The following is a 5,454-nucleotide window of genomic DNA, read 5'->3' as shown; positions in this document are numbered from 1 at the left end:
GGAACATCCCTGCTGCTCTGCTGACACAAACCATCCTCTTCTGGCTCCAGAGGGGTCTGGCCTTGCTGTGCCCATGCTCATACACCTTACCTCACCCACAGGTGCTTATCCCTATTTTCTGCTAAGGAGTTTAAATAGCTAACACAAAATCACTAATCCTGGGAACCACATCCAGCCTCTTCCAGTTTGGACTGGTATTTCTCCAAGACCTGTGCAAGGTCTACAAGAGCTTTTGGCTTCACCTCTTTGCTAGGAATTCTGTGTTTAAGCAGGACAACTTCAGTGCTCTGACTTGCAGCACGGCCCCTCAAAAACTCTATGGATATAGCTGCTGGCACAGGAAAAGGAATGTTTCGAGCTGTGCTGCCACAGACAGCTCACTGTACAGCTGAGCCCTGGCCAGCTCACACACATCTCTGGGTATTTGAGAAGTACTGTTAAATGGCCATGAGGCCAAATTTCTCCTAGAGGGGCCTTGTAGAATAAAGCTGTTGTTGGTACACCCCAAACCTCCAGCCCGTGCTCAGACACCTCTCAGACACTGCTCTGACTGCAGTCTCTGGGCTGTCACCTGGACTATGGCCTGTTCATGTCAGAGTTGCAGGGACAGCTCAGGTTGGGGGTGGTTGTAGCTTAAGGGCTGCTCCCAGGCACCTCCATGTCCAAGGAAAGGTGAGACTTGAAGACATGACATCCTTGGACACTGATGACTGCTTTGGCACAATATAGAATCACAGAAGAATGGAATGGTTTGGGCTGGAAAGGACATTGAATTCCATCTTTTTCCACCCCACCTCCTTGCCATGAGCAAGGACAACTTCCACCAGCCCAGGTTGCTCCAAGCCCCATTCAACCTGGCCTGGAACACTCCCAGGGATGGAGCAGCCACAGCTGCTCTGGGCAGCCTGTGCCAGTGCCTCACCACCCTCACAGGGAACAATTCCTTCCCAGTATCCCATCTCTCCCTGCCCTATGGCAGGGGGAAGCCATTCCCTGTGTGCTGTCCCTCCAGGTCCTTGTCCCAAGTCCCTCTGCAGCTCTCTTGGAGCCCCTTGAGGCACTGGAAGGGACTCTAAGGGTGCTAAAGGAGAGCACAAGCACCACCAGATCTGTTGGAGTCAGACTAGACCTCCATTAGGGAGGCTGGCAGTGGTGGGACACGAGACTGTCCCATGCCACCTCCCCACTGCAGGTCCTGGGTTTTCCTGGTGCCTGGGAGACCCCAAGGTTTGCTGCCAAAATTAGAGTGAACTGGCTGTGTTTAATGATCCGAGAGACCTACCCAACAGGCACTACATTATATATCGTGTATTATACAGTATATATCATACAGATTTCACACACATCCCAACATAGAATCCTAGAAGACTTCAAAGGACTTCCAAGTCTTTCCAGCAAGACAGGCTAATGCCTTCTCATATGCAGAATACACTGAACACAGAAACAATCTCTCAGGCCTCTTGGAATTCCTTGAGCACACATGGTGCACGACCAAGCCTTGAATCTCCTGCTAACCCCCCCAGTCAATCAATCCATAGGAACTGCACGTCCTGGTGTAAACACTCTCACACCCTTCTGTTTCTAATCCTCATTTCACAAATAACAAAGCAAAAAAGTATGAAAATAAACAGAAACTTCTACAGGACAAAAGTGGAAACATTTTCAGGCAGCCCCTGACAGGGGACCTGTTTAGATAATCAAACCAACCCCTTCAGCTGGATTTGAAGCACATTACTGAGTGTATTTTCCCCCAGTTCCAGGGAAGCACAGCCTGTGCACGGAGCCGTGTTAGACAGGGCAGCAGTTCTGGACTTGGAACTTGGCAGACATCTCTCTGCAAAGGCAGGACATGGAAGACAAGAAACTGAACAAACTCCTGTCTGTTTCTAGCTGTGAGATCCAAAAATGTGATTAAAGGGAGAGGAATGTGATTCAGGGAAGGCATGAATGGAGTGGGACACGGCAGGAACTCTGGTGCCTCGTGGCTGTTACCTCTCTGTGGGACAGTGAGAGCCCAGGACAAACCACACAGCTCCCTGACAGCTTTCTCCACTGCCGCTTTGGGAAATAGCTCTGGTGACTACAATGCAGGATTGCAAACATATCTAAGTGCTGTCTACTGCTTCAGTTTGTGTTTGTCAACACTTACTGCCTAGTGCTGTTTGTGTGCTGTCCACTACAGCACTGAGGGACTTGATCCTCTCTGGACTGACAGCAATCATCCACCACATTTCTAGTCAAGCATCCAGAATCATAGAATGGTTTGGGCTGGAAGGGATTTTCAAGCTGATCCTATCCCACCTCCTGCCATGGGCTGGGACACCTTCCACTAGCCCAGGTTGCTCTAGGCCCTATCCAACCTGGCCTGGAACACTGCCAGGGATGGGGCAGGCACAGATCCTCTGGGCAACTTCTGCCAGTGCCTCAGCACCCTCAGAGGGAGGAATTCCTTCCCAATACCCTATCTATCCCTGTCCTCTGGCAGTAGGAAGCCATTCCCCCTTGTCCTCTCCCTCTAGGCCCTTGTCCAAAGTCCCTCTCCAAATCTTCTTAGCTCTGCCTGTTGAGCTTGGCACAGAAGGGAGGAGGAGGCCAGGGTCAGCTGCCTGAGCTTGGAGAAACTCAATAATGCTCCACTAGAGAGGGAAGAGGAGATTTAATTCTCTACAGACAGACACCAGGTCTCCTGCAGGCACTGTCTCCATTTCACTGTGTTCATCCCATTGTGGCAGGAAGCACCACCACATGATCCAGGGATTTGTCTCTTACCTGACCCAACCACCACAGGACAGTGAGATCCACCAGAGCAAGCTCTTCCAAGACTGTAATCCTGATGCATATCCATGACTGTTCACAGCCCAGCCAGCCTCCTCACATCCAAAAGTATCTGCCAGGGGCAGTGATGCCAACTAATGAGCCAGGGTGCGGTTGTCTTCACCTCTGATACCTGGTGGCAGCACAGAGCCAGCCTTCCTTTCTGAAATGTCTACTGACAGATGAACTCCAGCGCTGTGGAGGACTGGTTCCCTTCACAACTTTAAGCCTAACATCTAAAGGGCACCTTTGGGAGCCCTTCTAGGTTTGACATAGGCAACCTGGTCTAGTAGATGGTGTCCCTGTCCATGGCAGGGTGTGGACTAGATGGGCTTTAAGATCCCTTCCCACCCAAACCAGTCTGGGATTCGATGATACCCTCCAGGAGACCCACGAACACTAATGTGTGGAAGCACCAACCCCAGCTCATTCTAAAGCTCTGTCTGTCTACATTAGAGAGCTGAACCGTATGCAGGAGTCTTCCTGGCACAGGAACAAGATAAGTTTCAGGATCTAAGTGTTGGAACACTTGCTGGCAGGGTTGTGACACACTTCAGCTAGCACATTCCCCGGCAATTCCCAGGCACTTCCCAGGCACACTGTGTGCAGCCATCAGCTCCGGGAGGCCAAGGAATCACAGAATCATTTAGGTTGGAAAAGCCCTCCAAGACCATCGAGTCCAGTCTGTGACTCATCACCACCCTGTCAACTAGACCAGAGGACTGGGTGCCACATCCAGTCGTTCCTTGGACACCTTCACCTTTGGGTCTTTGGCTGATGCAAAGCTGGATGCAGAACTGAAGCCTCAGATTTAGATATCAACGTGATTCTTCAGCTGTTACAGGTCTCTGCAAGGTTAGGAATTCTTCACTCACAGGTATCTACACCTCTCAGGAGAGGTTGCAGGTGCCATCCAAGCTTGTTGCCTGGGCTCAGCTTTGGTGTAGCCATGGCTGACAATGTTCAGCTCATTAAGGGTAAGTGCACTGCTGCCTTTGCACTGCTTAACCTGACTGGAAGGTCTCATCTATACACTGTGAATCTGAATGATGGGAGGAGAACAGGAAAACTCCTGACTCCCTCTCCATGGGGTTAAGGAGAAATGCTCCCATGACCTCCATGACTTCACAAGGATTGCTGGGTGAGTGCATATTCCCTTCTTCTGTTGGGTGACATAACCCTGAAACTCATGAGCCCAATCTGCTCTACTATTCCAGTGGTTCCCACCATCTTCTGACAGGGAAAGATTCCATTGCAGTGTTTCAGCCTTCCCATGTGAGCTCTTCTGCTGTGAAGCTGTTTCTGTGCCTGGTTGGCATTAGAGACATTCCTTGAGTTGGAGCTCAAGTGCCTGACGCTCCTCTGGGCTTGTTGTATGGATTGTAGGATATGCCAAGGACATCATCCATGTGATGTACATCTTTGGGAATCTCTTTAACATTCCCCTGAATATTGCACAGCACAGCTCCTATGGCTGTTGGTTTGACTACAAAACAAAGAGGTTTTAATATGTAGCAGATCATCCAAACTTCTCACCAGCTGTGACATGGAAATGGTCCTGTTGCAAATTAGGATCAACGCTGGCAAAAATCTTTACTAGTTGGGACACAACAATCCCAGCAGTAGTGGGGAACAGTGTGGTGGGCTGTGAACACCATGTGGCCCGAAACTCCGTCACTGGAATAAAATCCCTACAAAATGTTCCTTGAGGGTGGGACCAGGACTGGCCCACTGAGACAGAACAGAAACTGTCAAAATCTTGATAGAAGACTGGCTCTGAACATGAGGCACAGAAGTTATGGGACTTTCCTGTAAATCCTAGGATCAGAAATAGCAGCCTTCTCCTGATACAAATTCCTTAAAACTTGTCACGGTTTTCTGACCAAGGCAGAATGGGACTTGCAGCCCCAGCAGTGAGGGAAAATCAGAGATTCCCACAGTGGCAGCTAATGTTGCTGATCTTGATGCCAGTCCTAATCCACGGTTCTGCCTTGTTTACCTTAACTTGTCATGGAAATTCCTACTGCCATCACACAACTGATCCACCTCATCCAGGGCTGACAGGATCATCATTTTAGATCCCTAAGACACTTGGGCTTTCTCTTTCACAGGATCCAGACGCTGCTCCACATTTTCCCTCATACAGGGCCAGGTTGGACAGGGCTTGGAGCAACCTGGGCTAGTGGAAGGTGTCCCTGCCCATGGCAGGGAGTGGGACTGATTTAGGCTTTAAGGTCCCTTCCAACCGAAACCAGTCTGGGATTCTGTGATGATGGGACAAACCCCCGAGCAGCCTGTTGTGAACATGAGGGATAGTCTGAATGATCTCCAGAGCTGCCTTTCCACCCTAGCCAGTCTGTCATTTCTGGATGTTTCCCAGCCAAGTGGAGCAGCATATCCTGGGGTTTCCAGCCTTTCCAGGCTGCACCTTCATCTCTAGGAGGAGAGTAGTTCAGGCTACTTCAGTCCATACTAAGGAAGGATGTAAAGTTTCAATTCCTACAGACCAGCAATGTGTACTTTATTGGCCAAAATTTGCCTTTCTTAGGTTTTTTGGCTCATTTCTCACTGATTCCCACAGAACAGCCCTGGACAGAATGCCACTGTGCTGACATTATTTTAGTTCTGGCTCATTATCCT

The sequence above is a fragment of the Acanthisitta chloris genome, unplaced genomic scaffold, assembly GCF_000695815.1.
Source record: "Acanthisitta chloris isolate BGI_N310 unplaced genomic scaffold, ASM69581v1 scaffold4789, whole genome shotgun sequence".
NCBI classification, from domain to species: Eukaryota; Metazoa; Chordata; class Aves; order Passeriformes; family Acanthisittidae; genus Acanthisitta; species Acanthisitta chloris.
This window is presented reverse-complemented; position numbering follows the sequence as displayed.